Genomic DNA, 20,961 nt, shown 5'->3' on the forward strand with positions numbered 1-20,961 from the left:
GTATTCTGATGCTGCTGGGTGAAATGTTCGGTAAATGTCTGTTAAGTCTAGTTGATCTATGCAGCTGTTTAGATCTGCGGTTTCTCTGTTGAGTTTTTGCCCAGTTGATCTGTCTAGTGGGGAGAGTGGTGTGTTAAAATCCCCAACAATTAATGTCTTTGGATCTATATGGCATTTGAGGGAAAGTAGTGTTTCTTTGGTAAATTTGGGTGCTCCATTGTTTGTCGAATAGATATTAGAATTGTAATATCCTCCTGAAGGAGAGATCCTTTAATTTGTATGTAGCGACCTTCTTTATCTCTTCTCACGAATTTTAATTTGAAGTCTATTTTATCTGATATTAGGATTGCAACTCCGGCCTGTTTATGGGGTCCATTTGCTTGGTAGATTTTATTCCAGCCTTTAACATTGAAAATGTGTTTGTTTTTATGGGCAAGATGTGACTCCGGAAAGTAGCAGATAGAAGGGTCTTGTTTTTTAATCCAATTAGTTGGTCTATGTCGTTTAATTGGAGAGTTCAGTCCGTTAATGATGATAGAAAGGACTGAGAGGTATTTGGGGGTTCCTGCCATGTTATCCACCTTCTTGCCGCCTGCAAAAACTAGGTTCTTCCTATCGTTCTTGGATTCTCAGTTTGGGTGCAGTTTCTTGGCCTTTATTGTGGTCTTGTTGGTTTTCTATGTATAGGACATCTTTAAGAATCTTTTGTAGGGCTGGTTTGGTGGAGATGTATTGTTTCCATTTTTCTTTGCTATGGAAGGTTTTTATTTGGCCTTCAGTTATGAAGGAGAGTTTAGCTGGGTACAGTATTCTTGGTTGATAGTTGTTTGTTTTTAGGGCATGGCATACATCATTCCAGGCTCTTCTTGCTTTGATTGTCTCTGGTGAGAAATCTGAGGTGATTCTAATTGGTTTCCCTTTATAGGTGATTAATGTTTTCTCCTTGACAGCTTTAAGGATCTTTTCCATGGTCTGAGTTGTTCCTGTGTGGATTATAATGTGACGGTGGGATGTCCTATTCTATTTGGAGTTCAAAAAGCTTCTTGTATCTGAATAGGCCTATCTTTTTGCATGTTTGGGAAGTTCTCTGCTAGGATCCTGTTAAACAAATTTCCTAGACCATTAACTTCTGTTTCTAGGTGCTCCTCTACACCCATTATCCTTAGATTAGGCCTTCTGATGGTGTCTTCCAAGTGTGGGATAGATCTGTCATATTTGTTGGACTTGTCTTGGATGGTTGTATGTTCTTTCTCTATAATATCTAGGCTGTTTTCAATCCCCGAGATTCGATCTTCTGCATGGTCTAACCTGCTGTCAAAGCTTTCTACTTTGTTTTTTATCTCTTTTCCTTCTAATTGGTCAGCTTTGATGGCTTCAAATTCTTTGTTGAAGCTTTGTTTTAGATCTTGTATGAAGTTCTTTACTTCCTTAATTTGGTGTTCAGTGTTTATTCTCAAATCACTTAGTTGATTGCTTATGATTTCCTTGTACTCCCATTCCTTCTGTTGGGCTCCATTCAGCATTCCCTTTGTGGTCTCCCTGACTTCCTTCAGCTCTTTGTTAATGGATTCCATGAATGCCTTTAGTGATCTTTGTGTATTCTCTTCCTGCTCTCTCAATTCCTGCATTACACTTTGATTAGCTTCCTCCCGTTCGTGGGAGTCCTGTAGTTCTCTTTGAGTGTTCTCAGCCTGCTCACACCATTCCTGCCTTTCTCTTTGAGTATTCTCAAGCTGCTCACGCAAATCCTTTATCAATTTTTGAGTAGCTTCCTCATGCTTGTGATATTCCTGTATAAACTTTTGGATTGCCTCCTCTGTCTCCCTATCACGCTCATACAGAGTCCTTTTTATGTTTTCAATCTTTTCCTTTATTATGTTTTCAATCTTTTCCTTTATCATGTTTGCCAGCAGTGTTTGTAGAGCTATTTAGAAATTGTCCTCTGGATTATTCATTATCTGTTCTGTCCCCTGATTATCAAGATTGGGAATTGAGATACCCGGATTTGTCATTTTTTTGTGTTTTTCCGGCTTACTCTGCCCATTTGAGATGAAAATAGCACCAGTTTTGTGCTAGAACACTATCTTAAGGCAAGCATCAACCAAAGTCTGAATTTGTACACTCAATAGTCTACAGATACAATCTAGTTCAACAGATACATCTATTCAACATCAAACAACTATACATTAATGGGCTACGAACCGCAAAGAAGAATTTGGAAGACCAGAAATTATTAGGGTTAGGGAGAGATATGGATAAAAATTAGGAATAGATTGATGTGGGGAGGCTCAGAGAGAGTTTACTAAGTCCTAATCTCAAAGCAGGAAATAGGTAGGGTAGGATGAAAATAGAGAGGGAGAAAAAAAGAAGAAAGGGAAAGAGAAAAGAAAAGAGACCAGAAGAAATAGAAAAGTAAAAATTAATAAAATTATGTAGACCCGATAACTATCTATTTAGAGAAGAAGGTGAATATATTGAGAGAAGGGGAGGGACATAAAGGAGATGTGAAAAACCTAAAAATAAAAATGCTTAAAATATTATATAGGTATAAAGAGGTAGTACTGCTATTAAGGAATTTAAGTCTTAGAGGTTTTGAATTGAGTGATAAATTTCTGGATTAAGTGTGTACACAATGGGGGATAGGGTCTAATAGTCAACTAAGGGTTTATCTGAGGATGTGCAGGACAAGAATTAAGTCACATAAAGAAGAACGAAAGAGAAGAGAACGTGAAAAGGATAAGAAAAGAAGAAAAAAGATGAGAAGTTCAGTGGAGGTAAACAAAAAAGAAAGAGATAATTAAAATAGAAAAAAGAGAGAAAGAAAACAAAAAAAGAAAGAAAAACGCACACTCACGTATCCCTAAAATAAAAATTATAAGAGGAAAAAAAATTTCTGGAAAACAATTTTTTTTCAAAAAAGGCAAAAATTAAGGATTAAAAAAAGTTTTGGAAAAGAAAAAAAAAATTTTATATAAGGTACCAAAAAAAATTTTTTAAAGAAGAAGAAGAAGAAGAAGAAGAAGAAGAAGAAGAAGAAGAAGAAGAAGAAGAAGAAGAAGAAGAAGAAGAAGAAGAAGAAGAAGAAGAAGAAGAAGAAGAAGAAGAAAAGTTCTTTGATTTTTTTTGGGAGGGGTGGGAAAAATCCTGTATCTCCCTTGTGTCTGTAGCCAGCCTTTTGTTGGAGTCTCTGGTCTGCTTGTGGTCCTGTGGCTTGGTTGGTTTCTTAAGTCAGTTTGTTCGAACAGGCAGACAAATGCTCTGCTTTACCCAGGATTTGGCGATCCTCCTCCCAGGTTAGTTCATTTGGAGGCAGATCTACTTCGAGTATCACAAAAGAGGGGGATGCAGTGATGAGGCTAGGTTCTGGGTAGAGTTGAGGCCTTTCAACAGACAGTAGCTTTTCCCGGGGGCTAGTTTTTGAAAAACTCACAGAGCCCAGCCTGGAGCCATTCTCAGGGTTTCTGTTTACTGAATTTCAATTGATTGTTGAGGCTGCTAGAGGAAGGGGCAGCCTCTGGCTCTGATTACCCAGTGAAGAAAGTCACTCCTAGGGCTGGTGCCCGAGCTGTGTGACTTTTCCCTGGGTGGAGCTGAGTCTGGCAGTTCAAGTTAGGTTCTTGTGACCTGCTAAATGACTCTAGATTTCTTCCAATGCCTGAGTTGGAGCTAGCAGCTCCACTGAGCTTTGTCGGTATCCAAGATGGAGATCTCTGGTGCTGGGGGTAGGGGTGGCCTTCCCTCCTCTGCTCCCTGAGAAGGAGTGAAGATGTCAGGCTTCTACTCATGCCGAGTCTTGGTTCCTGGGTTGTCTCTGGTCTGCAAACTGCAGGATGAAGATGTCCACTCCTTGTCAGTTCTTGCTGGTGTTGAGTAGAATCCGCTCGCCTGCTGCGTCTGGCTTCTTCATCCCAGACTCTCTGTGGCTCAGGTATGGCTCCTGTGCTCACCCGCCGCCACCTCCACAGCTGCCGCTGCCGCGGCAGCTGCTGGCAAGAGCTCAGAAGTGTCTCCTTGCCTGGGTTTCCCCTCTCTGGCCTAACTCTCTGTCCTGTGATGGCACACTTGGTGTAATTCTCTGGCTTAAGACTGTTCACTGGAACTCTAAAACTGCTTTCTATGGGAGAGCTTGCTTAGATTCCAGCTTCTCCTCCGCCATCTTCCTGGAACACCCCCCCCCAAGTTAGGGTGTTTCTAATGAGTGGCTGCTTCCAAGTTCTTTCAAAAGGAGAACAGATATTATCTAAAGAATATCCATAAAAGGATATTTTGCCAAGCTAGGGTGTACTAAAGGCTCTTGACCAATCATGCACATCTCTAGAGACACAGGTTCCATTCCTACTCACCAGCTCTAAGGCATGTAAACAAGGACTTCTCCCTCTTTTTCTTGGTCTCATGGGTCATGCATTCCTCCATCTGAATTTGTAAGCTCCAGAAGAATATATAAGCAGAAGAGCAAGTCTGAAGAGGGCATGTTTAGCTTGACATACTGTGTAAGTTCTTTCAGGGTTTCTTGGTTCTTGTGGTCATAGAAATCATCAGGGCAGAAGAGCATCCTCATAGGGAAGATGGAACAAATCATGCTGTGGGCATATTGGTGATAAGGAAAATGAGAGCCCGCCCTCCCCATCCTGAGCCTTGTACTAAAGCATTTTTCTGGCAGGACGTGCATTTTGGGAAGTGGGAAGAGACTCCTGCAAGCAGGATGTTCCTCACAACCCACTTCTAGGAATTTCTCAAATACAATCCTCTATAATTCTGCATGTGCTAGGAAGAGAAAGTTGTTTCCCCACTGAATCTGACTTGTTATACACAGTCCTCCTTGTCATCCATGAGAGTCCAAAACTGCAAACACATCCACAACTGTGTAATTTGCTATCCACTGAAGTGGCAAGCCTCAACCCCCTGGTAAAAATCACAACTGGTGTGCAAAGAAGAAAGTTGACTTTGATTCAGAAACCTCAAAGATACCCAGTTTTCAAGGACTGAACTTATCTTTGTGCCAACATCCACTTACTTCTTCATCTTTTTCATCTTCCTCCCAGTTACAGTAGAAGGATCTATACCAATGGAAGGGGAGGAGGATGCTAACTCTATGCTTCTCCTTTTCTGAACTAACAGGACACACATGGGACTGGCTAAGTCCCAAATGGCAATGTAAACATGACAGACAAAAAGTGGAGGTATGTCTATACAATTTCAAGGAAATTCTGTGAGGATGTTTATATGCATCTGTCCAAATAAGTGCACAATGGCTCATGCCTCTAATCCTACTAATCAGGAGGGTGAGATCTGAGGATCACAGTTTGAACCCAGTCTAGTTTGTAAAATTCTAAAGACACTTATCTTCAAGTAACCAGTCCAAGGCCAGACCTGGAACTGGGGCTCAAATGGTAGAGTGCTAGGAATGGGACAGCACTCAGGCCCCAAATTCAAGTTGCATCCTTGCTTCTTTCTATATTCCCTCAAAGGCCTACAAGATAGTGATTTCCTAGGTGAGGGTGGACTTTGGGTGGGGCTGACTCATTTCTTTAATCCTAGTCTCTCAGCAAGCAAACTGCTAAGGCTCCACTAGCTCCTGAGGCAAATGAAATATTCTGGCAGCCCAGTCCTAAAGAATTAACTTGGAGTGCACTTCTTTGTCTCAAGCCAATTTCCTGTGATAAGACCTCAGTGAAACAGTTTCAGAGAAGTATCAAGTATTCCAATAATCTGCCGGGGGGGGGGGCGTATCATCAGCCCTGGGTTTGAAAGAAGAACACTCATTTTTTAAACAGAATATCCAGCAACTGCTCCATTGTTCCCAATTCTCTATAGTGGTGGAGGAAGTTTCCAACACAGAAGAAATCACCTTTCTGGTAGGCAGGGAACAGGTCCATTGCCAACATTTACAACAAGCCTGAATCCAAGCTGCATATATTATAAGGCACATTCAGGTTTTGGGCTGACTCATTGTCACACTGAGGTGGTAAAAAGAGTGGATCTTTGAAACATGGAAAATGGAGTACACTTCAAAGTGAGTAACAGAGTGGATTGAAAAGTGCATAGTAAATTTTTCTCAGTATACACATATAAAAGCACACAAGAAGAAGGTTGTACTGTAGGCTAGGATGAGATTAAATAGGTTTCCTGTCATACTTACACCTGGCCTGAGTTGCCTTGTGATTCCCTTGGTTTATTTTATAAAAAGGCCTGAGACATTGGATTCATGGTTTGGCACTGATCCAATGTCTGTATCATCGAGTGCAGCACTCATACCACTCATGCCTGAGACCTGAGTCTCTTGAACTTTGAAAACAACACAGGAACATCTTTCTTGTTCCCGAGCTACAGGCCACGTGAGCTGGCTTGAGCTGACTGTCGGTTACAGTTGCCTGTCTCTCAGAGTTCCATATTCTATTCCATTGTAAGGGAGGCAGTGTCATCTCTCAGAGCCCAATGATCAGAGTTGCTTGCTCACATAAGAACATTCCAAAGACAACCTGGAGGCTGAAATCTCCCCTCCAACATCACTCTGTACACATGTGGACATGATCAAATCCAAACATCCTCAGCTAGGCCTACAAGCCAGCATGATCTCAGCCACAAGGAACCCTTCCTAGGTCAGACCCATGCCTTATTTGTCACTATTCCTTTCATCCTTCACAAATCATTTTGCCTCTCAGGGCCTTCTCAGCCTGCCATTTGATTCTTGGATGTATTTTTGACATCTACTTCTTAGGACATTGTTAGGTTTTTATTTCCTAATCTTCTGTTTGCTCTTGAAGCCCGTGTGTGCTGTCATGTGGAAAATCGTACAAGTATTGAAAAACAAACCTTACACCTATAGTCAGACATTTTTATGGGTGTTCATTCTTGTAAGATAAAAGACTATTCTTGATAATTTTCTCATATCTTATGACAGAGGTGAGGGGGAGAAGGGAAGAGGTGCTGCATTGTCTTCTCATAATTCAAAATACAATAGTTGAAGGAATGTAAGATTTAAAGATAAAAGCTATTTTCCTGTCCTTTTTATAAGCTAGTCGTTTATAAAGTATTCCTCACTAAAGTCTTGTCATCTGTGTCCCACGAACTATCCTCCTCATTCAAAATAATCAGGAAAAACTTTCACAAATAAGTGGGCTGTTGTCTAATCTCCGGATAAGAATTTAAGATATAACATTGCCTGCGAATCTGTGTGTGTACATGTGTGTGGGAGGGTGTGTGAATGTATGTGAATGTGTGTTTGTGCATATGTGTGTTTTAGGACTTGAACTCAAGGGCTATATGACATTCCCGAGCATCATTCCCTTGAGTGTAGTGCTCTAACAATTGTGCCACAGTTCCACTGCAAGTTTTCTGTAGTGAACTGGAGAGGAGAGACTCATAAAATTTCCTGCTCAGGCTGTCTGAACTAAATCTCAGGTCTCAACCTCCTGATTAGCTAGAGTTCTAATTATGAGCCTCCAGAACCTGGTGATAAAACTGTTACTGGCGGCAGTGGGGTTGCAAGTTTCAGTCCAGCTTCATAACATTCTATATCATAAAACAGCAACAGTAAAAACCTATATCAAAATACAATAATAAGATATACTTAGAATACAATTTAGTGATATAGTCTGCTAGCATAACTTTCAGGAATCTGTGTTCTTAATGATTTAGCATCACAAAACCAGACAAAATGAGATAATTTCAGTAGACTCTCCAAATTTTTTAATCCATCATATAATAATTTCAAAACATTATAATAAACTGGAAAACATTCATACTTATTAGGAGAATGTAAAAAAGATAAACGATGGCAGATTATGAAATGGAACATTCTACACTGCAGGAAAATTATTGTCATGATGGATATGTGGTGGTATTGTCATCGTGAATATATGATAATGTTCTTCAGAGCAGCAATAGATAAATATATATTTACTAAATATAGTCTAATTTGTCTCGATCTCTATCAACTTCCAATCTTCTACTGCACATTATCAGTTTATTCATGTTTATGGTATATTCCAAAATAACTAGCAGAGTCAGGTTACCAAATTCATTAGCTTCAATGTTTTAGGAGATAAACCTGCTAATTATATTGACTATTTAATATATTAAACATGTAGTGTGCTATCATTGTACTCTCTAAGTATGTACCTACAATTCTTCAAAGTGAAACGGAATACAAGGTTTTGCCTGTAAAGCTAGCTATTTGGGACATCAGTTTCAGACCAGTGTAGTTTTACCTTCAATGCTCCCAAAACCTAGCTATGCGTAATGGAATACATCTATCATCTCATGTCCATGGGGAGCTGAGAGCAGGAGGACTTCAATTTCATGCCATACTAGGCAAGAACTTCCATATGGCTCCATCTCAACCAAAGAAGGTTCAACACTGGCAGCACCTATAACCCCCACCTAGGTGAAAATAAAAATAAGAGCAATGTAGTATAAGAAACAAACAGTATTAAAACATGCTAATACAAACCATCATAAACAACACACGTAGTTCTTGTTTCTTATACCTGTAATCCTACCTATAGCTAGGATTATATATGTGAGCCAGAGGCACCAAGCAGTTCATCATTTTAAAAATGACTATTTGAAGCCAGGAGCCAGTGTCTCATGCCTGTAATCCCAGCTACTCATGATTCTGAGATATGAGGATCACAGTTTAAAGACAGCCCAGGAAGAAAAGTCCCCATAAGACTCTAATCTCCAATTAATTACTGAAAAAGCAAATGTGGCTTTGTGGCTCAATTGATAGAGTGCTAACTAACTTGAGCTCAGAATCTCAGAGACAGTGTCCAGGTCCTGAGTTCAAGCCCCACAACTGACAAAAAAAAGCATTTTAATGTCTGAATTTTTTTATTGTGAAAATACAGTACAGAGGGGTTACAACTACATGGGCAAGATAATGAGAACATTTCGTATCAAGCATTGTAGCCTCCTCTGTTTCCCCTTACCATCCCTTCCCATCCTCCCTCAATCCTCCCACCTAATCCTCCCCCCAACCAAAGTTATAAAGTTCATTTTCGACATAACAACTTGTATATATCATTGTTGCAATGGGTCCACCTGTATCCCTATTTAAACGATTTGTTTTTGCCCTTCCCCTATACAAATTTTACCAACATCAAATACAGTGAAAGCAGGGGTAAAGCCGTGGGGGAGGGACATGCAAAGCAACAAAGAAATAATCTTATAAATAAATGTGTTAGAAAAAATCGCATGAAAGAAAAAAAACATTTGAATACATATCTTAGGGTTCATTTCCCTAACATCAAATTATCTGACCTTTTCTGCTTGGCTCAAACATATACTAGTTACTGCAAAAAAGGGAAAACATGGGACCTATATTTCTTTGGGCCTGGCTTACTTCACTTAATATAATTTTTTTCTAAGTCTTTCCATTTCCTAACAAATGGGGCAATGTCATTCTTTCTGATGGAGGCAAAGAATTCCATTGTGTATATATACCACACTTTCTTGATCCATTCATCTATTGAGGGGCATCTGGGTTGGTTCCATATCTTAACCATGGTAAATAATGCTGCAATAAATTGTCGTACTGGTAGCTTTAGTGTGATCTTGTTTGTAAACATTTGGGTAAATGCCCAAAAGTGGGATTGCTGGGTCATAGGGGAGCTCTATGTGGAGTCTTTTGAGGAACCTCCATACTACTTTCCAAAGTGGTTGAACAAGTTTACACTCCCACCAACAATGCAGTAAGGTTCCCTTCTCTCCACATTCCCTCCAGCATCTGTTGTTATTTAGAGTTCTTGATTTTTGCCATTCTAACTGGGGTGAGGTGGTGTCTCAATGTTGTTTGAATTTGCATTTCTTTTTTGGCTAGGGAGGTTGAGCATTTCTTCATGTGTCTATTGGCCATGCTTCTTTCCTCTTCAGAGAAGTTTCTCTTTAAGTCTTTAGCCCACTTATTTATGAGGCAGTTGTTTCTTTGAGGATCTGTTGTTGGGGGATTTAATTTTTTGAGTTCCAGGTATATTTTAGATATGAGACCCTTGTTTGTTGTATGGCTAGTGAAGATCTCCCAACCCGTGGGCTTTCTATTGATCTTACTAGCTAAATCCTTTGCCATGCAGAAGCTCTCCAATTTCATGCAATCCCAATTGTCCAACCTTTCTTTGATTTGTTGTGTTTCCAGGTCTCTATTAAGAAAATTTTGGCCTGTGCCAAGGAGACCTAGAGTTTCTCCTATTCCATCCTGTAATGTTTTCAGAGTGTTTGCTTTGACTCTGACGTCTTTGATCCATTTGGAATTGATTCTGGTGCAGGGTGATATATAAGGATCTAGCTTTAGTTTTCTACAAGTAGTTAATCAATTTTGCCAGCATCTAATGTCTGAATTTCTTGTGAACTAAAATGAAAGCTGTGGTATACAATTCTACAGACTACTGCAGATTTAATTATATTTGTAGTTAGAAAAAGTAGCAGCACTTGAACAAAAGACATTTTTTTCATAAACTAGGGCAGACTGGTCTCTAATTGGAGGACATTGCTACACTCATACGTAGTACTTTTTGGTTGTTTTTTGTTTTGTTTTTAGAACAGGACGAGTGAACTTCTTTCTGCCAGTGGCCATTTGGGTATGTCTGACTTCATTCACAGGCCATGCAGAATTAACAGTAAAGACAGGACAAAGTCAACTGGCAGTAAACTTACTTGTCTTTATGCCATGTTCCAAATAATTTGATTAGCGTATATGTCCCTATAGCCTATAGTTTCCTATTCCTGCCTTCCTCAAAATACAAGCATTTCCACCAGTTCAGATTTGAGCCAGGCAATATTCAGTATTAGTGCAAGAGTCGAGGAAAATTGTAACACAACCAGGGAAGCATGCAACCAACACTTCAGTAGCTGGACACTGGGAATTCAGGCCTATAATCCGAGCTACTCAGGAGGCTGATGATCACAGTTCAAAGCCAGCTCCAGTGAGAAAATCTGTAAGACCCTTCTCTCCAATTAACAATCAAAAATCCATAAAGGGAACCGGGGCTCCAGAGGTAGAGTAGCCTTGATTACAAAACCTCAAGGGCAGCACCCAATTCTGAGTTCAAGCTGCAAGTCAGGCACAAAAACAAAAACAATCAAAAACAACAACAACAAAAAAACAGAAACTGGGAGAAAGCTAAGGAAAGGATAGCATTGCCTACAAGAAAAATGTACACATTACATGTTTTGTGAAATGGTAAACTCACTGTACACACCTGAGTAACAATTACATTTAAAAAAGAATGTGGGAAATTCCAAAGCCATAGGGCCTTATGATGTGCATCTGCTTTCCAGAATTTCAAAGTCCCATCATCTGAGCAGGTATCACATAGCCCAGGGTGATTAGAAAGTATGAAGGCAGAGATCTTTTCAGATTGGCCCAGCAAATCTTTGATTACTTTAAGCAAAAAAAGAAAAGAAAGCAAACCAAACAAAATAAACTTTAAGGTTAATTATGCTGCTATTAAAGATTCAGATGTTGGTACACTTTGTAGAGGGAAAGGGAAAATACAAATTCTTCATATAAGGATACAGGTGGACTCATTGCAACAATGAGATGTACAACACATTATGTCAAAAAACGAACTTTACAATTTTGGCGTGGGAGGTGGGAGATGGGAAGGGATGGGAAGGGGAAACAAAGGAGGAGGCAACAATGTTTCATAAGAAATGTACTCATTATCTTGCTCATGTAATTGTAACTTCTCTGTACGTTATTTTCACAATTTAAAAAATTGAAAAAAAAAGATTTCAGGCAGATTTATACTGGTAAATGATGAGTTAGTACATATGTTTTGTAGATACTGAACTCAAATGTGTCAGAAAAATATCCTTGGATTCATAACTAGAAACTGTGAAGTGTAAGGTATATTAATTAGGTCATTAGGTAGCCAATGAAGAAAACAACACATGGTATTCAGTCAGGTAAATTAGTTTATTTTTATGTATTGATTTATTTTTGGTCCAGTTGTGGGGCCTGAACTCTGGGCCTGGGCGCTGTCCCTCAGCTCTTCAGCTCAAGGTTAGCTCTACCACTTGAGCCACAGTGCCACTTCCAGCTTTTTTCTTTTTGCTTATTTGGTGCTGAGGAATCGAACCCAGGGCCCCATGCATGCAAGGCAAGTGCTCTACCACTGAGCCACTTTCCCAGCCCCTAAAGTAGTTTATTTACTGAACTGCTGCCCATGCCATACATGGTGGAGAGGCATGTAGAAAAGGGGGGGGGTGTTGGTGACCCAACCTAGGGCCAAGTCGTATCTAAGCCAAAGACCAGATGAGGTATGCCCAGGTTGGGGAAAAGTCTGACCACATTGGATCTGGATGTGACCTCGGGGCCTGGGACTCTCCTCTGGTCAGATGGAAAGTGTGACCAGTAGCTGACCAGGTTGTGACTTAATGGGGGGGAGGGGTGAGGTGGCTGCCTTCAGGAGTCCCAGATAACTAGGTAACACATAAAGGGTGGAAACTTAGCAAAGAAGTGGGGAGGTGTCTGCATAGGGTCTGCATGGCCTGGGGCAGACCTAATACCAAATACAAGTAGTACCTCTGCCATGTAATTCCTGACTCCAAACCATTCATTCTCAATCATTTCTTCCTTCCTTCCTTCCTTTCTTCCTTCCTTCCTTCCTTCCTTCCTTCTTTCTTTCTTTCCTTCCTTCTTTGTTCCTTTGTTCGTTTGTTCATTCCTTCCTTCCTTTCTTTTCTCTCCCCATCTCTCCTCTCTCCCTCTCTCTACCAATCTCTCCTCTCCTTCACTAAACCTCCCTCTCTCCCCTACCCCAGTATTCTCAACTCTCAAATAATGAACACTTGCTGAATTGAACTCACAAGCTGGGAAGAGTAGCTCAATGGGCAAATATGAAATTTAGTTTAATGTTTCCTTACATCTCTACCACAGATCACTGGAATCAAATAATGTACACTCAGCAGCATGCCATCTCAAGCTATTTGGAGGAGGAAAGCAAGCATGTTTTCACTGCATTCTGTGAGGTCCACTCTGGGAAGGTGGGGCAGACTCCTCCCTCCTTTTGGCTAAATCTTAGCCCAGTTTCTGCATCAGAAGAGGTGACTGCCTCGAAGTGAACCAGTTACCTAAGTGACTCAGGTACTGGGCAGAAACCTAGCCTCTTGTGATACTGAGATTAATGGCATGATTCAACATGATTCACTAGTTTGTTGAGGCTGGGACTTCCTAAATTTTTGGTTAGGCTATGTTCAAATTGTGATCTATTTATTTCTGATTGCTAACCATGATTATAGATGTGAGCCAGTACATCAGATCATTCAAAGTCCTTTATCATGCATGGAAGACATGAGGTTTCCCAAATGACATACCAGTTGACAGACAGCAAAATAAGTCATTAATTCTGGTTAAGATGTGTTTTTAATGTGAAACAAAATTTACTTAGCAAAATATGACTACTGTGATTATACTTTTAAACTTACCCTACATTTTAATATCAAATCACCTATATTAGCCAATGATTAACTCAAATTACCGGTAATCATTTATTTCTGTCTTCTACAGATAGGCAGAACTGGATCACACACTATTAACTAAAGTGGTAGAATTTGAGAAGATCACACTTCTGAGACATTCTAGGAAGGAAAGTATCACCCATATCCACCTACTAGGTAGGGATATTGGAATGCAATTATGATCCCTGCTTTTTAGGCTAGGTGCAAAAATTGCTAATCTATGAGTAAAGTAACTTAAACAAAAAGGATTGGTGTAGTGACTCCAGTGGTGGAGTACCTGTCTGGCAAACACAACATCAAAACTCAAATCAACTTCCTAAAATTAAAATATGAAAAAGAAAGAACGAACAACTCATGTTGAACATGTGTTCAATGTAAAGATTTACAATAAATTATTGTAGTTATAATACCATCATTTATTTCTAGGGACAAACACATTTTGTGTCAAGCCTAAATGAAAAAATAACACACTATATACGCTTTGTATATGCTTTGGTAAAACACAGGTCTGGCTTACAATGGTGAACCCTTAAGTTTGCATGTGCAGTGGTGTTGCAGGGTTGTTAAAGTTTATGGAAGTCCATCTTTTTGATGAACTTAACATGAAATTACCTAACCAAACAGTTCACTGGACGGATACTGCTGATACACACACACACACACACACACACACACACACACACACACACACACATGTATGTGTTTATATATTAAGTGATACATGAATAAAATTAATGATGAATAAACTCAGTGAACAGATACCTTTCCCAAATAATTATTTTACCTGAATAAATTCATGTCTTAAACTCTCCAATCACACTTACATAGCTGCTGATTCCCATCAGCTTTTTTATGATACTTTTTTCTTTGTTTTTCAGATGAAAAAACCTGCCAATAAATATACCTGTATGACATTCCTTTCTTTAAAAAATGAAAATGATGTTGTGTAATCTGGTTGTTTATGTGTCATCAAAATAATTTTTTATAATTTCAAGTACATATTGTCTTAGACTTGGATCTCACTCATTTTCTTCCAATAATACCTATAGGAAGGGGAAAATGAAGGATCATTCTGTTACTTTGTGAGCTTCTGTTATTAATCATTGCAATAAGTATTATGAAAATGAAACTCTGAAATTATTTGGAGATTATTTGTAAGTTACCTTTCTACACACTCATGCTACTCCCTCAACTAAATCACAGAACTTAAAATAAGTAACATTTTAGCTGGGAGCCAGTAGCTGATGTCTGTAATCCTAGCTACTCAGGAGCTAAGATCTGAGTATGGTAGTTCAAAGCTAGCCTTAGCAGGAAATCTGTGACACTCTTACCTCCAATTAACAGCCAGAAAAACTGAAGTGGCCCTGTGGCTCAAGTGGTAAAGTGCTAGCCTTGATCTTAAGAGCTTAGGGACAGTGCCCAGGCCCATGACCATGAAAAAGAAAAACAAAAAAGGAAAAACAGGGGGGAAGCAACATTTTAAAGCTTATGTATAAGGGGGGACCAAGATGGCGACGGGCAGTAGGGAAACGCCACAGCTCTCTCCAACCAAAAAGAGAGTTCGAGTTCCAACGCTTAATCTCCCCAAGAGACAGAAAACAACAAAAAGATGAACACTCAGAGAAAAACCAGAGGTGGAAAATAACAAAAAAGAAAGAGAGGAAAAGAAGAATTTCAGAACAGAAAAAAGCGAAGACCCCTCCCCCAACCTTTACTGGCTGCGCTCCAGGCTGGGGCCGGAACCAGGCCCGGGGATCCAGCGCCTGAACAACACGACGAACTCCTCCCAACTGAAGTAAAAAGCTGAGCATACACCTCAACAGAGGGGAGAAAACCAGGAAACAACACTCCCCGGGAAGCACGCCTGTGACAACAAAAGACCTGGAGGCCCAGGACAAGAGAAGCACAAACACCACCAAAACTCCACCCATATACACTAGACTGGGAATTGGGCAACACAGGCTGCCAGCACCTGATAGTAAGCAGGAGCTCAGACTGTTAAGGTGGCTCAGAAATAGAGTGATAGTCTTGGAGTATGAGGCTCTGGAACTGATTCCTCAGCATCACAAAAGCAAAAAGGGTCAGAAGTGGTGCTGTGGCTCAAATGGTAGGGTGCCAGCCTTGAGCTGAAGAGCTGAGGGACAGCACCCAAACCTAGAGTTCAAGCCCACAACCAGCCCAAAACAAACAAACAAAAACGCATCAGGAGTCCATAGCAGACTCCAGTATTTGGGAGAGTGCATCCAGAGCATCTGTTCTTCAAAAGAGCACCCGTAGGAGCAAACACAAGCGGTCTAGACTGCTCAACCCTTCCAAAGGCGGGAACTGCCAGCAATCTACAGCAGAGAGCTGAGAATCCTAAGTAGGTCAGAATAGCAGCTGGAAATAGGCTCCCAACAGAACCCAGATCAGGCACAGACTCTCTCTACCAATATAGAATCAGCAACCAAGCAAAGACAGACACACCAAAACAAAATTGAAGAGCAGTCTCCTGAACCCCCATGCGAAAATCACAGAGAAAAATCACAAGGTTTACCACCATGTAGGACAGCAAGCTCACCTCAAAAGCCAGCAGCCACGCAGGGGAGAGCCCCAGTGGGAGCAAAGCAGGAATGGAAGACAAAAGCTACATCCAAGGGTTGCTGGAGGCAATGACTTAAAAAATAAAGCGAGAAATTGATCAGAAATTGAAAGAGCACAAGGATGATCTATCAAAAGAGATACAGGGTATCAAACAAGAGATGCATGCAAAAATAGAAGCTGCACAAACCTCAGTAAGAAGTGAGATAAACCCCAAATTAGAGGTAATGCATACCTCATTGAGAGGGGAGATCAGTACTCTGAGAACCAACATTGAATCCATAAAGGGATCCATTTCCTCCATGCAAACCACAATATAAGGCACGATCAACAGAGTGAATGAAAGGGAAGGTAGAGTGTCAGATACAGAAGACAGAATACACCAACTGGACCAAAAAGTGACAGATATGTAAAAATCACTCAAATTAAACCAAAGGGAAATTCAAGAGCCAGCAGATAATGCTAAAAAATTTAACCTTGGCATAATCGGAGTGGACGAAGGTGAGGAATTCCAGAACAAGGGAATGCAACACCTATTTAACAAGATAATCAATGAAAATTTTCCCCACCTCAAAAACGACCATCTTAACTACATCAAAAAAGCTTATCGAACACCCAACAAGCAAGACCCCAGGAGAAACACTTCTAGACACATTATAGTAAAAATGATAGATCTGAATAATAAGGAAACAATCCTTCATGCAGCAGAAATGAAGAAGGACCTGTACTACAATGGGAAAAAAAAGTAGAATCACTGCAAATCTCTCCACACAAACAATGAATGCAAGAAAAGCCTGGGAAAGCACCATACGAGCCCTGAGAGCCAATAACTGCCAACCCAGACTAATATACCCGGCAAAGCTAGCATTCACATTCGATGGAGAACTGAAAACTTTTAATAGCAAAGAAAAACTAAATGAATACATAAACATTAAGCCAGCATTACAAAGAATTCTAAGAGGGGGGACACAACCTGAAGAAAGCAACCAGGAACTGGGGCCTGCCCCAAACAGGCGTTACTCAAAGTCTAACTGAGCAAGCACAGGAGGAAAGGAAAGAAGAAAAACTTAGGAAAACGGAATGGCAGGGACAACAATGCATCTCTCTATACTTTCTCTTAATATAAATGGGCTGAATTCGCCAATTCAAAGAAAACGAACTGAGGACTGGATCAGAAAACAAGAACCATCCATCTGTTGCCTTCAGGAGACCCACCTCTCAGCCAAACATACAAACAAACACAGAGTGAAGGGGTGGAAAAGGATCTACCAATCAAACGCCCCAGTAAGAAAGCAGGTGTAGCCGTCCTGATATCTGACAAAATAAACTTTTCATTAAAATCAGTACAGAAAGACAAGGACGGACACTACATATTAATAAAGGGAACAATCCAAGAGGAGGATATAACCATCATCAACTTATATGCCACAAATATTGGTGCACCCAGAGATGTTAAACAAATGCTCTCAAACTTACAGAATAAAATAGATCCCAATACGATAATACTAGGAGACTTTAACACACCACTCTCACCAAAGGACAGGTCTACCAACCAGAGGATTGGCAAAGAAGCTACCGAATTAAGAGAGGCCATACTTCAAGCGGAATAAACTGACATCTACCGAGTATTTCACCCTAAAACAACACAGTACACATTCTTCTCAGCAGCTCACGGAACTTTCTCCAAAATAGACCATATCATAGTTCATGCAAGGAACTTAAGTAAATACAAAGGGATCGACATAATCCCCTGTATCCTATTTGACCACAATGGAATCAAGCTAGGTGTCAATAACAAAGCATACCACAGAAATTTCTCTAATACATGGAAATTGAACAGCACACTCCTTAACAATGCCTGGATAACAGAAGAGATCAGAGAAGAAATAAAGCATTTCCTACAACTCAATGAAAATGAAAACACCTCACAAAGAAACTTGTGGGACACAGCAAAAGCAGTCCTGAGGGGCAAATTTATTGCCCTCAGTGCCCACATCAAGAGAATGGAGACAGACCAAGTAAATAATCTCATGTTGCAATTAAAACAGCTAAAAAAAACAAGAAAAAATGGGACCTAAAGCTACTAGACGAAGCCAGATAACCAAATTAAAAGCAGAGATTAACCAATTAGAAAATCAGAAAACCATAACCAAAATAAACCACACAAAAAGGTGATTCTTTAAAAAATTTACTAAATTGATTGCCCATTGGCTAGATTAATTAAAAAAAGAAGAGAGGAAACCCATATTAATAGGATTAGGGATGCCACGGGAAACATCACCACACGTACCCAAGATATCCAAACAATTCTAACAGACTACTTTCAAAAGCTATACTCTCTAAAGGAAGAAAATCGGGCAGAAATGGATGCATTTTTAGAGAAATACAAGTTGCCCAAACTGAGCAAAGAAGAAGTTAACCAATTAAATAAGCCAATATCCTACAATGAGATACAGGAAGCTATCAAAAGTCTTCCAACAAAAAAAAGCCCAGGACCAGATGGATTCACAGCAGAATTCTATAAGACCTTTAAACAAGAACTAATACCCATACTCCTCAAGCTCTTCAGAGAAACAGAGAAGGAGGGAGCTATCCCAAACTCATTCTATGAAGCCAATATCACACTCATTCCCAAACCAGGCAAAGACCCAACCAAAAAGGAGAATTACAGGCCAATCTCCTTAATGAACACAGATGCAAAGATCCTTAACAAGATTCTAGGTAACAGAATCCAGAAACACATAAAAAACATAATTCACTATGACCAGGTAGGCTTCATCCCAGAGACACAGGGATGGTTTAACATACGTAAGTCAATAAATGTAATCCAACATATCAACAGAGCCAAGGTCAAGAATCACATGATTATTGCTACAGATGCAGAAAAGGCCTTTGACAAAATTCAACATTCATTCATGCTAAAAGCTCTGGAGAAAATAGGAATAGAAGGAACATTTCTAAAAACAATAAAAGCCATTTATGACAGACCAATAGCCAATATTATACTTAATGGGGAAAAGCTACAACCAATTCTCATAAAATCAGGAACAAGGCAAGGATGCCCACTGTCTCCACTCCTCTTCAATATAGTCCTAGAACCCTTAGCCCGGACAATAAGGCAAGAAAAAGACATTAAAGGGATCCGCATAGGGAAAGAATAAGTTAAACTATCCCTTTTTGCATACGACATGATACTATACCTCCACGATCCCTAAAAGTCCTTCCCGAATCTCTTAGAAATCATAACTCTCTTCGTCAAAATAGCAGGATACAAAATAAACCCACAAAAATCAGTTGCCTTCCTATACACTGATAATGTACAGGAAGAGAGGGAAATAAAGGGAGCAACCCCATTCACAATAACCTCCCGAAAAATAAAATATTTAGGAATTAACCTAACCAAAGATGTAAAAGAACTATTTATTGAGAACTATAAACAGTTAAAGAAAGAAATTGCAGAAGACACTAGGAAATGGAAAGACCTCCCATGCTCCTGGATAGGCCAACTTAATATAGTAAAGATGGTAATACTTCCAAAACTAATATACAAATTCAATGCAATTCCTATTAAAATCCCAATGACGTACATCACTGAAATACAGAAAACAGTCCAAAATTTCATATGGAACAACAAAAGACCTAGAATAGCCAAAACAAAGAAACACATGAGGAAATGTTCATCATCTCTGGTGGTGAAGGAAATGCAAATAAAGACAACCCTGAGACACCACCTTACCCCAGTCAGAATATCCCACATCCACAAATCAGCCAACCACAAATGCTGGAGGGGATGTGGAGAACGAGGAACGCTATTACACTGCTGGTGGGAATGTACACTTATACAACCACTTTGGAAAGCAGTCTGGAGGGTCCTTAGAAAGCTAAAGATTGACCTCCCTTACGACCCAGTCATACCACTTCTAGGCATCTACCCTGAACAACAGGAACCAATATACAAGGACACGTGCACCTCCATGTTTATTGCAGCACTGTTCGCAATAGCTAGGATATGGAAACAACCTAGATGCCCCACCACAGATGAATGGATCCAAAAATTGTGGTATCTATACACAATGGAATATTATGCAGCCATTAGAAATGACAGAATAATGGCATTTGCAGGGAAATGGATGGAGCTAGAAGGAATCATGTTGAGCGAGGTAAGCCAAGAACGAAGAGACAAACAGTACATGGTCTCCCTGATAAGTGGATGCTAAATCCAAAATGTTAGGTGATATGACAAAACTAACAGGACTTAAGAAACAAAGAACTCCCACTCATCTGGTTGAACCACTACCAAATATCCCCATGCTGCTGATCACATATATGGTATATAACATGTGAGCACCGTTATATATTACAGACTGTGATAGACAATTTGCTCCAGGAAAATTAGAATGAACTTGTGACTTTAAATGAGCATCATTATTCCACAATACTGTGAATTTCCGGAAATTATGTAATCACTTAATCACAATCAAAAAAAAAAAAAAGAACCTCAGGGAAGGGAGGGAGGGAGGGGATGGTAGGGGGAAAACAATGGAGGGGGTAACAATGTTCAAGAGGAAGTGTACTCATTACCTCACTCATGTAACTGTAACCCTCTGTATAGTATCTTTACAATAAAAAAATTTTAAAAAACATCTCATACTGACTATGACCTCATCAAGGACTCAAGATCTCTCCCTGTCCTGCCTCAACACTGGGCAGTCAGTTGAGGTCTAGTTATCCAACCAAGGATATGGGAATGAATAGATTTCTCAGCCATGGGATGCAGACTGGAGGGCTCTAGGTCCCTCTCTCTCGAGAAGGAGAAATGGGCTGATCCATCCCAGGAATGATCTTGGGTAGTGAGTATCCTCAAAGAAACAACCCTGCTCAGAACCCAGTGCCTCTGGTTTTCCAACCAGCCTCGACCTTCAG

At 40.0% G+C, this 20,961-nt stretch overlaps 1 long non-coding RNA gene across 1 annotated transcript; it reads left to right on the forward strand.

Annotated features, from left to right (window-relative positions):
- The first annotated feature begins 12,895 nt into the window (after nucleotides 1-12,895).
- LOC138838680 (uncharacterized) lies at nucleotides 12,896-14,358 on the forward strand. The gene is made up of 3 exons (XR_011375711.1): nucleotides 12,896-13,084; nucleotides 13,508-13,614; nucleotides 14,337-14,358. It is a non-coding gene; the product is annotated as an uncharacterized lncRNA (long non-coding RNA).
- The last annotated feature ends 6,603 nt before the right edge of the window (nucleotides 14,359-20,961 follow it).

The sequence above is a fragment of the Dipodomys merriami genome, unplaced genomic scaffold, assembly GCF_024711535.1.
Source record: "Dipodomys merriami isolate MVZ:Mamm:240054 unplaced genomic scaffold, mDipMer1.0.p SCAF_2876, whole genome shotgun sequence".
Taxonomy (NCBI): Eukaryota; Metazoa; Chordata; class Mammalia; order Rodentia; family Heteromyidae; genus Dipodomys; species Dipodomys merriami.